This window comes from Marmota flaviventris, chromosome 11, assembly GCF_047511675.1.
Source record: "Marmota flaviventris isolate mMarFla1 chromosome 11, mMarFla1.hap1, whole genome shotgun sequence".
NCBI lineage: Eukaryota > Metazoa > Chordata > Mammalia > Rodentia > Sciuridae > Marmota > Marmota flaviventris.
Genome location: NC_092508.1, coordinates 93,787,997 through 93,802,776, shown reverse-complemented (window position 1 = coordinate 93,802,776; position 14,780 = coordinate 93,787,997).

The window sequence follows — 14,780 nt, the reverse complement described above, 5'->3', positions numbered from 1 at the left end:
AAAAGGTGATTACCTTATTTTCATTATGTGCCTCTTTATTTCAGGCATTTTAAAGGATCAGGCACCATACTCGGAATTAAGGCAAAAACTACAATACCCTCCTTTCTATGACCTTCCTGTCATATAGGGAAGACATTGACATAGAATGGAGAACATAGGGTGTGAGTGAGAGTTCCGATGTGTATCAAATCCATTTGTATGTTAATTAGAGACAAGATAGAATACCTTATACTAATCATGGCATGTCTCTGAGAAATAGTTTTCACTCAGGCTCTGAGAATCAGGAAAATCCTCCCAGAGAATGTGATTTCTGGATTAAAATCAGAAGTAGGAGTTGCAAAGGAGTGGGAAGCACAGAAAGCTTTGCTAAGAACCACAGTAATTCTCCCATCTGGTGTGCTTGCCCCACTTCGCTGTGATTATGCTGCTGCTCCCATCAGAAGTAAAGATTATGTCTCCACCCTTTCCATCTCTACTTAGCCATGTCTCTCTTTGGTCAGTGGGACATCAGCAAGTATGATCATGCGGACATTTAAGTAGTACTTGTACATGTGGCTTGCCTTCCCATTAAGAACCTGAGACCACCAGCTGAAAGAGCCCCCCCCCCCAAGGATGAGAGCCAGGAGGTGTGTTAAGCAGCACAGTGAACTGACAGGAGGGCTGGGGGTGGCAGAGACAGAGGAAGCAGCCTGGGCAGAAACCCTAAAACAAGAGAAAGTACATGTTTAGGAAGCAGCCAGCATTTCAATGGAGAGTACTGTCCAGAGCAGGAAGGGGCAAGAAATGAAAATGGTAAACTGAGGCAACATCAAGAAGTTCCAGGTAACCCCTAGCACGAAATTTAGGCTTTATCTTCAGGGCAGTGTTGAGTTTCAACACTGAAGGGTTTCAAGCAGGGGAGTAGTGGTGGATTTTAACACTTTAGCAAGCAAATGGAGTGGAAAGGTTAAATATATACATACTCCAGATCTTTTGCTAAATTGTAAACTTGGAAAGAGGACAGCAATTATATATTGTTTTGTTAACTTCCTATATGCTTTGTACTATGCCCCAAAGAGATGCACAAATGCTTGTGGCACCAACATGGATTGGTCTCACTTTGGGGCTCTCCTCCACCTAAGGATCCCTATACCACCAAAATAATTCAGCTTGGAATTACTAAACCCTAAGCCTTTATGTTTATATTTCGTTCATTAGTCCAGCAAATACTGAGTGCCTCCTATGTGCCAGATACTGCTATAGGTACTGGGGAGACTGGCATGAGCAGAACACATGAAAGGCCTTGCCCTCATGTGGGTGACTATGAGAGATGCCAAGAATAAACCCTGTGAAAGAGAGGAGAGGGCACTCTTCAGATTGAGGGGTTGGCTTGTGAGGTGGAAATGTTTGAGCAGAGACCTGAATAAAGTGAGGCAGCAGGCCTTATGAAAGGGTATCAGAGAGCTGCTTTCAGAGAAAATGGCAGTGTAAAACCTTGAACAGGGAGGATAGGTGGTGTCGCACAGGCACAGCAGAGAGGCCAATGCAGCAGGCACAAACTCTGAAGGGAACCAATGGAGGAAAGAAGGCTGGACAGATGCACAAGATCCAGATTACATCATACCTTAGGAGTTTGGGTCTGTTTTCTTAGCTGAAAGGGGCAGCCAACACAAAGATCTGAATGGGGCTAGAGAATTTTTAAAACCTGCTCTTTGGCTACTGTGTGGAGAATATGCTGCTTAGGTGGGATGGAAGCAGTAAGCAAATTAGGAGAGGTGACGGCTTGGGCTGGAGTGGTAGCAGTGGGAGGGGTCGGAGTGCTCAGATGTGGGATGTGTCTTGATGGCAAAATTTACAGAATTTGTTTATGGGTTCCACAAGGGCAAGAGTCAAAGATGACTTGGAGGTTTGGGTCCTAAACCACAGAGTTACTGTCATTTACTGAGATAAAGATGGGGAAGAGCAAGTTTGGGGCTGATCTGAGATTGTGAATTAGGACATGTTAATTATGAGATATCAACTAGACCCCTGTGGTACCCATTCTCTGCAGTGACTCAGTGGTCCCTGCCTCCTGCCTCTGCAATACCCCTGCACCCTCCATTGTCCCAGGATTGTTCTGTGACCAACAGAATATGTAATAAATGTGGGCATATCAGATTATAAAAGACACTGCCACTTCTGTTTTGGTCTCTCCCTCACCTGGCAGGAGTCAACTTCCTTGTCACAAGCAACCCTAGGGAGGGGCCCATAATGTGGGAAATCAAGGACTCCTGCGAGAGCCCTGTGCATAAGCTTGGAAGTGGATCTTCTCTGGATGATTGCCGCCTGCTGACCAGAGCCATGCAACTAGACTGTTCCCAGATTGCCAACTCTCAGAAATTGTGGAATATTAATTCCAAGCTGCTAGACTTGGGAGTAATTTGTTGCATAGCACTAAATAACTATTACCCAAGCGGTTAGTTATGTAAGTTTGGAGTTTAAGGAAAAGGTTATGGCTGGTTATAAATTATGCAAGAGACTGTCTAAGACCACCTAAAAAGTGATCTCATGGGGAAGAGTGCAGGGGTTTGAGTCAGAGACAAGAAAGAGGACCAGCAGAGGGAGTGGCTACTGGGGTAGGAAACCGTAAGTGTGCTGTTCTGGAAGCCAAGAGAAAAATATTTCAAGAAGGTGGGAGCCAATCAACTGTGTCAAACGCACCGGGGACATCAAGATGAAGACTTGACAGTTGCATATCTGTAACACAGTAAGAAATCCAGAGCGGTAAACTGAAGTTCTTACTGGGAAAGGATAGAGAAGTGGCCGCCAAGGGGCAAGTTGGCATGCCCTAGGCCCTCTCCTGGCTCTGGCAGGTGCACTTGAAGCTTACACCTTGCTTTTGTTTGTTGTGCACTGTTCCCTGTCAGGAATGGTGGGGAGGATATGCAAGAGGGGAAGCCACTGTCCACTCTATTTCAAACTCATACATAATCCTACCTACTGCCCCTGTTCTGGCTGCCAGCTCCTTTTTTTCTGGGCACTCTGTAATGGATGCCTCTGTGGAAAAAGAAGCCCACTGCTGTGTTTGAATCTCCTAGCCTCTTTAATTTGGGGCCACTGGGCACCAAGGAACTAAAACACTTCAGAATATCAGCTCCTTAAATACAAAGGGCTGTTGTGGCCCTTCTGCAGCTTTGGGGAGTGGGACTTGGCCACTTGGAACATACACTAAATCTGGGTCATGTGAGCACAAACCTCTTTGCAGCACTCTTCCCCTAGCAGCTTGGGAGGTCTGACAGGTGCTGCAGGGAGTGTTCCCAGGCTAGCTCATCAGCCAAGGCAGGCAGCCCATAGGCAGACCCATACTTGGGCTCTGTTCCTCAAGGTCAGAGCCCAGCAGCACAGGGCCCTCAGGCCCCACTTGGCCAAGACCTCACTAACTCAGGGGCTCCCTGCTGCTGCCAGCTGAAGGAGCCTATAAGGGAGGCTTATTTTAAAACAAACAAAAAACATTTCTTCCTGTCAGGCTAGGTCCAGATGGGTTTTATCTTATACAAAACCAGATGGAATCTTTGGGTTTTGTTTCAGTTTACAGGCTTGTCCTCATCTTGACCCAGAACAAGGTGGGGATGGGAGTGGGTGAGGTGTACAGAGATAGGACTGGGCTAGATCACACCAGAGGAGCTGCCAGCTGGGCTGGAGCAGGTGAGCTGGTTCTCGTCTGTGGTGCTTAGACTGTGAGAAGAGGTATTTCCTAAGAGAACAAATTTTAGCTGTGGTATTAGGTTCCTAGGGTTGCCCTGATGAAGTGTTACAAACTGGCCCACTCAACTCATGGTTCTGAGGCTTCCAGTCTGGGATGAAGGCGTCCACTGGGCTCCCGGCTAGCTGGAGGGAGAGCCCTCTGCCTCCTCTTAGCTTCCGCTGGTCACCTACATGGAGCTGCAGGCTCCGCTCTGTCATTAAGGATCTCTCCTCCTGTGACTCCAGTCATGTTGGCTTCAGGACCCAACCTGCCCCACTAGGACCTCACCTTAACCACTGATGTCTGCAGTGACCCTATTTCCAAACAAGGTCACATCCCGAAGTACTAAAGGTTAGGATTTTTTTTTGTTTAAATGGATGCAGGGCAGCCACTGGCCAGACAGATGCCCATCTTTGGCTGGTGTAAGCCATGAGCCTGCTGTATAAAAGCATGGGCCCTGGTTCTGGAAAGTTCAGGTTCAGATCCCAGCCCTCCTTACCAGCCAGCCACAGGTGCCAGGCTTTTATGTACTTCTCTAAGCCCCTGTTTTCTCCTCTGCCAAATGGGGACAACAATATATACCCAACAAGCTGTTATAAAAATTAAAGTCAAACACAATGGCATATGCCTATAGCCCCTGTTCCCCAGGAGACCGAGGCAGGAGGATGGATCACTTAGACCCTAGGAGCTCAGGGTCAGCCTGGGTAACACAGCAAGAGCCCATCTCAAAAAAAAAAAAAAAATTATGATTAGATGATATGTTTAAAAAGTATTCAACAGGGTACTTAATTGCTTAATAAACATAAATTGTTTAAATTGTACAAAGTAGCAGTTATAGATGAATGATCAGTTGTCAGATGTATGTTCCGTTTAATGTGAGGACACATGGATGAATCCAGCATTCAGAGATTCTGGTCCCAAACCTCCTGCCACCTCAAATGGGCTGCCTTCTATCCCCCACCCCCCTTTCTCCTTCTTGGGTCACAGAGGCTTCAGGAAAGAAGTGACACCCAAGGCAAGGGGCTTTGGAGAGGCGGAGGGAGGGTGGGGCTTTCGGGAAGAGCATCTGCACTCCAGACTGGAGTTACCTGCAGGGCTGGGGCAGCGCAGCTGGAGGGGAGGAGGTGGGCACCAGGGTGCTGGGCGGCCCAGCTCTGTGGGAGCCTTGCCCGCCTGGTGAGAGAGTCCAGACCTTGTTCCCAGAAAGCAGAGGCACTTTGGAAGGTTTTCAGCAGGGGAAAGGTCGGGACTGCACTGACCATTAGCCACCAGCCATCCCAGTGAGAGGCAGTGGCCTCCCCCCTTAGCAATTCTAGGGAGAGACGGAGTGAGCAAGTGACAGGGGAAGGACTCACTGAAGGACTGGAGGTGGGCGATGAGAAATGACGCCCTGGGTGCCCGGCGGCTCCATCTGCATTCCGAAGGACTCACACCCTGTTCAGTGTATGACGCACAACAAGATGGTGGTGGCACCCATCCAGTGTAGCCAGGGTGCCATAGCCGGACAACGGGAGGAGCCCTCTGCGCCTGCCTGCCCTTGGGCCGTGGCCCCTACACCTCTGCTCAAAAATCAACCTTTGTCAGGAGAGGGACATGGGCCTGTCAGTGGCCAGTCAGACCTGAGAAATAACTGATAGGACTCTGAACAAAGAAGTTCTCCAGGCCTTTGGCACTGTGAGTAAATAATGACTTGTTGGAGCTATTTATTCACATTCCTTTCTCGGCCCTATTTTGGGATGAGAAGGCTTTCTCCCCCGTTACATAAGGCGGAACACGTTCTTAGCAAACCACTGTCACTCCCGTGTTATCTTGCCTATGTGAAGAAAGGAAATATTTTTAGAGTATGAATTTCCCAAACGTTCCCAACTATTCTGGGCCTGAAGCCCTAACTTCACAGAGCAGCCCGGTGGTGGGGAGGCCCAGCCCTCTGGCTGTGCTGAGGCCTGACCCGTCCCTGCAGGCCCTGTCCACAGGAATAGGCTCCTCTCTGCTAGGCCTTTCACATTACCAGTGGCTGATTCCAGAGCCTAGGGATATTTCTGCCTTTCAAAAGACAGTCTTGAAAGGTACATGAAAAACAAACAAGGAGCTGGAGTCCAGCTATATTGCCCCAGCTCCTGGCCTCAAGCAATCCTCCTGCCTCAGCCTCCTAAGAAGCTGAAGCTACAGGTATGAGCCTCTGAACCAGGCTTCACCGCCTCTTTACTCCTATGGTTTCTTTGGGGGTTGGGGGGTGGTGACGACAAGTAATGACCTCTCAGATGCTCTCAACTAAGAGGCCAAATCCCCTGTAGGAAGCTCAAACCCAGAAGAGCAGGGCAGATGCAGGGACCGTCACGCTTCTGTTCAAATGCTCGCCCAGGATGTAGCACATGGTAGCTGTGACATGGAGTCATTTGCCATCTGGCTGACTTGAGTTTAGATCATGCCTGGAGGTGGGAGTGAATCTAGCCGACCACCCAACATCTGCCTGTGGTGGGCGCTTCAGGTTCTTCATGAAAACTTGGTCTTGTAAAGAAAGCTAGAGAAGAGAAGAGATTTAATAAAGGGATGGTTTAAAATGAAAACGGTTTTTCCAATCTTTGGTTGGTTAGCAACAGTTACATACAGTAAATATCCCTAGTACTTAGTGGCAGAACTTTATGAATGACTTTAGGTATATATTTACAAAATCATTAAAGATCACATATAGCTTCAAGTTTTATAAGGAAATTATTGGTTTTAGGAAGAAATCTAGTTTTTTGTTTTTTAAACACACACACACACACAGGACTGAACCTAGGGCTTTGTGCACGCTAGGCAAACACTCTGCCACTGAGCTACACATCCCCATTCCTTTCTATTTCATTTTGAGAGAGTCTTGCCTCTTACATTGCCTTAAACTTCCAATCCTCCTGCCTTATTCTCCCAAGAAGCTGGAACTGTAGGTATGAACAACCAGGCCTGGCTTAGTTGGTCACTTTTGATGGTGTGGAATGAAGACCCACTAGCTTGGTGAGGGTTCATGGGGAGCATTGAGGGCCATGAAAGAAAACTGTTACGGAGCCTGACCTCAAGACGTGTAGAGGCTGGAGGTGATTTGGGACTTGATCAGCTCAAGGGAACCCAAGCTCCAGGAATCCACGGGTCTCACCCAGCATATGAATGCTAATGTGGCTTGGCTCTAGGCTCCTAGGTTCTGTGCCAGTAGGCTTCCTCTGCTTGCTCTTGGTTTATGCCTCTGCACCTGCGCTGTGCTCAGGGCCCACGTGGCCGCTCCTCCCGCCTCCCAGATCACCACCTCCCAATACCAGCCTCTGCCGTTTGTCCAGCCCTGTTGGTCATGAGTGGTGGGCTGCTGGCGGCCAACGCGTTCACTTTCTCAGGTCACCCCACCAACTGTGGCTGGGAAATAGTCATGGATGTGACACGTTCCTGAGCAGGAAGGAATCCTTTAGAAGGTGAGGCAGCCATCTGCATGTGGTGTCCATGACTTGAGTCATTCCTGAAGATTTAGCTTTTTATTTGGAAGTTATTTCAGATTTAGAGTGAAGGAATTACAAGAAGTTCTGAAAAGTTCTGTCCATTCCTTTCCCAGATTCAACCATTATTGATATTTGGTTTTCTAGGCCTACATTTTTAATAAATCTACATCAAATAAAAACTGAATGACTCTACTTTTGCTTCCTCCCTTTTGTTTTGACAAGGAAGGGGAAGCTATATTGGGCCAATTCTCAGGAAAAAAAATTTTTGTCAAAATGATCATAGAACTGATTTAGGAAATTTATTTTCAAATTTGAACTGACATGGTAGAGACCTACTATTACTTCATTGTCTCAATGTTTGTCATGCAAAGTTTTGCAGTAAAAAAATGGCCTCCTAGATATCAAATAAAATAAAATAAAACAAAACCCATTGTAACTAAAATAGTGTGTAAAATATTTAAAAGCTTTATAAATGTATACTGCAGGGGCTGGGGTTGTGGCTCAGCAGTAGAGTGCTCGCCTAGCATGTGTGAGGCCCTAGGTTCGATCCTCAGCACCACATAAAAATAAAATACAGGTATTGTGTCCAACTACAACTAAATAAAAAAATTTTAAAAATATATACATGGCATATACTTTAATTAAAAATAATTTGTAACAGCAAAACAAGTAAATTTGGCACAAGATATGCAAGAGTCTTTAAAGGAAAAAAAATCACAAAACTATTGAAAATTAAGACAAACTGAAATATGTGCCAATTTACTATTGTCCTTACATAGTCGCGGGATCATGAGAATGCCCATTCTCCCCACAACAATCTGCATAATCCAAACAAATCCAAAGGCTGTGATATGTTAGTTTTTCATGGGACTAGAGTAGTTGAATCTGAAATGTGTATGGAGAAGTGAAAGTTCATGAACAGTCAAGCTCTTCCTAAAGAGGAGTAAGGCAGAGGTGCTACTCTGTAAGCTATTAAGGCAGCTCAATGCTATGCTAATTGGTAGAATGTTCTATTAGATCACTTTAAGTAGAACCAAACTCATACCAGTAAGAAAAGTTTTGATAGAGACAGCAAGTAGAATATTCAATAGTGCTTGATAAGAGTTTATCCTTGTATCATAAGATGGAAAATAAGTGAAATTGGATCTTGATATCACTCCTACTCAAAAACCAATTTCTTAAAAGGCAAGTACGTTAACATTTAGAATACTGTGTGGGAAAGTCACTTTAAAATTTCAGAGTGGGAAAGTCTTAAATAAGACACAAAGCATGAATCATAAAGGAAATGCTGATAAGCCTGGTTGCGTCAGTGTTGAGGACTTCTGTTCACAAGCATCCTACAGAATGAAAAAAAAAAAAAAAAAAAAACAAGCTGCAGACCGGAAAGCACATGCCCAGCCAACACAGATCAGTGCTCAGAACAGATTTTAAAAAGATTCCTCCTTCGACTCAGTAAGACTAGACACCTAATAGCAAAAGGGCCGTGAATAGGTCTATCACAGAAGAGGATATCAAAATGAACACTTAGATGTTCAACCTCATTCATAATTTGATAAATGCAAATCAAAGTCACAGCAAGATACCGTTTCACACATACAAGGTGGGTGCCAATGTTAAACAATATCCGGGTATTAGCAAGGATTTCAAGCAAAAGGAACACTTCACTGCTGGCAGGAGTATAAATTGGTACAACTTTGGAAAATAATTGTGCATTACCTGATAAGAGTTTGAACAAGCACATACACTACATCCCAGTAAATGTTCCCAGTGTGTGCTTAGGTAGTGGCATTCAAAGGGCAGTCCCTAGACCAGCAGCATTCGTTACTTGGATACTTGTTAGAAACAAATTCTCCAGCCATCCAGACCCACTGAGCCACTGAGCCAGAATCTGGGGCAGGGTCCAACAATCTGTTCAGCAAGCCCTCCAGGTGGTGCACATTCAAGTTTGAGAACCACTGCCTCAGAGAAGCATTCATACCTGTGGCCCCGGGAGACACAAACATCCCTGATCACACAACACTGTACAAAACCCCACAGACTGGAAACCTTGATGCCATTCAACAGTAGAAGAGATCATTTGGCAAATCCAGGGCACAATGAAAATAGGTGAAACAAAAATGAGCGGAAGAACTTGTCATAGGGACGCATATGCCGTGTCAGTTCATTCACCTCACTGGGGACAGGCCACTCTCAACAATAGATTGTTTAGAGAGATTAAAAGTGAAAATGCCTTCAACCAATTAGGTTATTTGAGCAAAACAAAACCAAATAGCGAATCTGGCAACTTCCAGAACCAGAACAGATTCTGGAAATCCCAACACGATGAGAAAGAATTAATAGAAGACAGGTGAGAGAATGATGTCACCGGCTACAGCCTAGTCACCCAGGCTGTCCACTGGTGACAGCTTAACTAGCTGCAGGGCCTTCTGCAACCAAGCAAAGTTCAGTAACTGAGACTAAACTCTACACTGGTTTGGTGTGTTGGGCCCAGTGTAGGTAGGTACCTGGTCCAAATCCATGGCCTTCTAAAAATACTATCTAACAATCCCCATCCCACCCCCTTCAGTCATGTTCTCATCTAGTGGGAGTTTGACCAAAAACCCAGGGCATCAGCACCATGCATTATCCACTGGTTACTGTGTCCTCATGACTCATTTGAGTTCTTGTCATTCTAGCTGAAGAGATACCACTTAGCATTTAGCAGATGTCTGTGCCCTGGCTTTGAAGCCTCAGAGAATACAGCACACTTGGAAGATTGCTGTTAGGACTACTACCAAGGGTCTGGAGCATGTGCCTTAGCCAGGGTCCCCATGCACCAAGCCAACCAAAACCCAGTTGTCATAAAATGAGCCAGATGAGGAGTCCATCTGCTTTAACTAAATAACCAGTTTTTAAAACCAACTCTCCATAGTACTTAATGTATTTACCCATGTGTAACAAAAATTATTGGCAACTGTACAGAGCCCTTCCTATTTAGCAAGTAAGTAATCTAGCATCCTATAACTGGGTTAAACTAAAGCATGCGGTGAGAATGTGTCTTGTTGAGAGAGTCTAGTCCTGTCAAGGAAAAAAAATAAAAAAACAGGTCTACAAGTCTCATTATGAGAAGCTTAATTTCAATGTCTGAGGAAAGCTGTCCACATCTTAAGATATTGTCTGCTTCTGAGGAAGTTTTTCCTGGGTGAACTTTACCTTAAATTCTCCAACAGGTGTACAGTTCTAGGAATCCAGAGAAGTTCCTTTATATTCTAAGATACTGACCCAACGTTCAAGATCACAAAGCTTCTGCAGTGTGAATAGGGAGAACTTGTTCCAGTCCCTGCCAATAGGGTAGAAGAGCCCATTCTGAGTACTGTCCATTAAACAGGCCACCATGGGCACTCTGATTTGAGTCAAGCTTAAGGAATCTGATTGGCACATCTCCCCTATTTTAGCCTTGGCTAACCCAGCACAAAACTCTGAGAATGCATTTTCCTGGTATTCAATCAATTCCTGTTCTGCCTGATGTTGGATTAGCAGTCTTATGAACAATCAATCTCTCCTTTAGAGTTCTAAGAATTCTTACCTACTCCAATGATATGATCTCCAAGTTATTAAAAAAAAAAAAAAAAAAAAAACCTCATACTTGTCAGAGTCCTTCCCATTAACCATCTCCAAGATGATAAAAAAATCTCTTGGACTGTAGCTCACTCCAAGTGCTTTTAGAAAAGAAGCTAAACTGACAAATCTTCCTTTTCTTCATAAGGAACTATTTCTAATTACTATATAATTATTTTAATTATTAGTAACCTTATTTTCTAGGAAAAAACAGTTCAAAATTGCTTGCTTTCTGACAGGACATTGTAGACAAACATCTTATAACCTTTAGAAACATGTTTCCCCTTACAACAACTCCTTCATTTTTAGCAGAACCTGATACAACTAGCTTTCATACTGCACAAGCACAGACTTCTCTACTTGCAGAATTTATTCATTATTGAACATCAAACGGAGACCAGCACTATGTTTGGTACTAAATAAACAGTAACAAAAAAATGTCTGTCATGAGTTCAAGCCAACCATCCATCTGTGTGGAGATGGGACCCAGTGTGTGGGTGAGCCTCTTGGTAGTACTCAGAGTTAATTCCTTTACTTTCTTATATTGTTGCTAATTGTCTGTTTGTCCTATGACACTCCATGAGGGAGGGAACCACATCTGATCGTCATATCAGATCGTCATATCCTGGCTCTTTTAGAACATTCTATACAAAGATGGCCAAATATCTGCTAAGTGCTCGGCACTATCATCAGCTTCAGTCAACCTTGTGTCATTACTCAAGGTTTTGTAACTAGTCAGGATACATTCCATATTTTCCTAAATAAAAATAATGGATAGTTTTCTTCAGAAGTTTCTAGATTTCAGTAATTTCCTGATTACCCCAATTGACAAAGGTAATCAGGAAATCTACTATTAGTCAGAATCACGTGGATTCTACAAGTTTTAGTATTTTAATTCTCTTAAAAATGATTCAGATGTTTTATAAATATCTACCACTTAATTCAACATAACTTTAAAACCTCAAGTTACTGAAAAAGATGTCTGATCTACAAATATCCATCATTTACATTCACCTGACTTACTTGTTCTTAATTGTATTCTAATTACACATTTTAAAAGTTAACCACAGGGCTGGGGGTGTAGCTGAGGGGTAGAAGACACGCTCAGCACAAGCAAGGCCCTGGGTTTGATTATCAACACATGTGCGCATACACGCACACTAAAGGACAAAGGGAAATATCACTTCAAAATATATTGGGTTAGTGTATGATTACTTGAGATTAAAGGCGCTTGAAAAAACACCAAAATACAAGGCTTCGAGTTCCCCTCCATTCTCTTGCAGAGGGTCTCAGGTACTGTCAATCCTCTGAAGATAAACTCCTCTCACAGAGATGGAGAGTCCACCACCAGATGGATCTTGTTACAAACCATCTGTTTTTCCTTAGGGCCTGTTTATCTTTCTCAAAAACCATTTGCTCTGAGAATATTTTCTTTACCATTGACCATTTACTCATTTCAAGAAAGGGGTTTGAGTCAAAAGTCCGTGCCTTTTCTTGACCTGCCTAATTGTTACTCTAAATGAGATTTCAGGCCTGAACACCATTACCTGCCCAGACAAGAAAAGCCCAGGTAGGAAGCCTGGCCGGGACAGAAGGGTCAAAGGAGCGTCCCCTCGCACACCTGAGCCCCCGCCTCTTCACTCTCCTCCAGGTGCAGAGGGAGATGACCTTACAAAGGGAGACTTTCTCCACAGGTAAAGTTTACTTCACTAAAGACACATCTCACAATAACTAAAATGGGCAGCTCCCAGCCCAGCCAATATTACCCAACTTAACTAGTTCAGGGTAGGGCTGCCAACGACAGGGCACTCGAAGCACTTCCAATGCCAGACAAAGATGCCTCTCCTTATCATTCCAAGCTTAAGATCTGAACAGTAGAACCAGAGGAATGAGAAGTTGTGCTTCATTTGTGCACAGTATGTCAAGGGGCATTCTATTGTCCTGTATACACAATTAGAACAAATTTTAAAATAAAAAAAAAATAAAAATATTTTAATTAAATTTTAATAAAAGATCTTAACCAGGGCATAAAGGTGGTTAAAGAAGCAAACCCAATGGCCTAAGAGCTCACCTTCTAATAGTGATTCCTCCCCCATAACGCTGCCCATTTTGGCTTCTAAAAGCCTGTGTGATCATTTGAAAATGCATCCCAGCTGTGCCCCATGCACACACCTGTAATCGGAGCTACTTGGAAGGCTGGGGAAGGAGGATGGCAAATTCAGGACTAGCCTGAGCAATGTAGTGAGACTAGGGGTATAGTTTAGTGGTAGAACCCCCCTGGATTTCACCAGTACCACAAGAAAAAAAAATGCATCCCATTGTTTCTGTGAATAGCATAAAACTTGTAGGCTCAAGTGAACCTCTTGCCTCAGCCTCTCCAGTACCTGGGACTATAGGCAGAAGCCATTATGCCCAGCTTCTGTAGAATTTTTGGTCCTTCCTTTTCTAATGTACTCTTAAAAAAAAAAAATGCACTCATTGTGGCCACTGTAATTCCAAAATATTTCTAGATAGCATGCCCAAGACCCTGAGTTTGATCCCCAGCACTAAGAAAAAGAAAAAAAGAAAATGCTCCAAATTATTTCTGGTAAGGTTTACCCATTTTTCTAAAATAGCACAGCTTCTGGCAAAATTTTTTTTTTCCTGGGGATTGAACCCAGGGGTGCTTAATCACAGTCACATTCCAGTTCTTTTTATGTTTTTATTTCGAGACAGGGCCTTGCTAAATTGCTAAGGCTGGCTTTGAAATTGTGATCTTCCTGCCTCCGACTCCAGAGCTACTGGGATTACAGGCGTGTGCCATTGTGCCTAGCTCTGGGAATTCTTATGCATGTAACTGGGCAGAGTTTCAAATGGAAGCATTCGCAGGCCTGAACGAGTGCAGTTCCTGACTCTGCAACCATCATGAACCCTCAAAAGGTCACATGCCCTCTCCTCCACAAACCAATCCTTGGTGCTACCCAAGGATAGGCACTCTCACACCATAAGCTAACCCTGGGTGGAGCTCCAGAATTCGGAGTTCTAAACTCCCTGGATCCAGAAGAGCCACGACTCCTGTTTTTAGCAAACTTTCCTTCCTACTGAGCCCAGTCAGACACACAAAGCCTCTTCATAAGAGCCAGCAATGTTCCTAATGAACACAGTTCCTTTGCTATCTGACACAGACACCTGAGACTTCCCTACAGGACCCAGCCCTGTCTCTGTCACAAATTTCCAACCCCGTCTGGACCAAGAAGTTTGCTCAAACAAATCCAGACAGCTCAGAAAATGAATCCAGGAGAAAACTTACCCACCAATCCCAGATTCAGCAAGAAGACAGTGCTCTAGGCCCAGAGGGATTGACTCCTGGTTCCTTGGTGCTACTGGGAGTCACTGCCACTCTGCTTTGGATCCTGCTGATTACATACCTGTTGAGGGACGATTCCTTAAACCAATTACATTTACAATTTATCCAAGCAAAACAAAAAATGACCCACGAACCAAACCACTCCCTGAGCAGTCCTGAGAACTCCAACCCACACGGTGATCAGATAGCATTTATAGAGAAAGAGAGGAGAGACTTTGATAACAACTTAATTGGCTGCAGGCTTGTCAATCAACCAGCAACATGGTTATGGCTTAACTAGTCAGTGCTTTACAACTTAATGAGTTAATTAGCTACAGAACCTTCTACAACCAACTAAAATGCAGTTACTATGATTAAACTATATTGGTTTTGTCTGTTGTGCCTAGTACAGGTGCTCAGTCCAAGTTCATGGCCTTCTACAAAACATAATTTATAGGAATATGTACAAATGCAGTACTGCTCTGTGGAGAAGCAAGGGGAAATTTTGCATATAATTCAGGAGAATGGCTGTGTTCATGCAGAAGGAAAGAAGATGTAATTAGAATCCAGAGGACTTAAAGATAGGGGGTATTCTATTTTTTAAAACTAGGTAGTAGATATATTTCTGTTGATTTTGATTTTTTTTTTTAAGTACATTTTCACACAACTGAGCCCAGCAGAAGTTTCTATC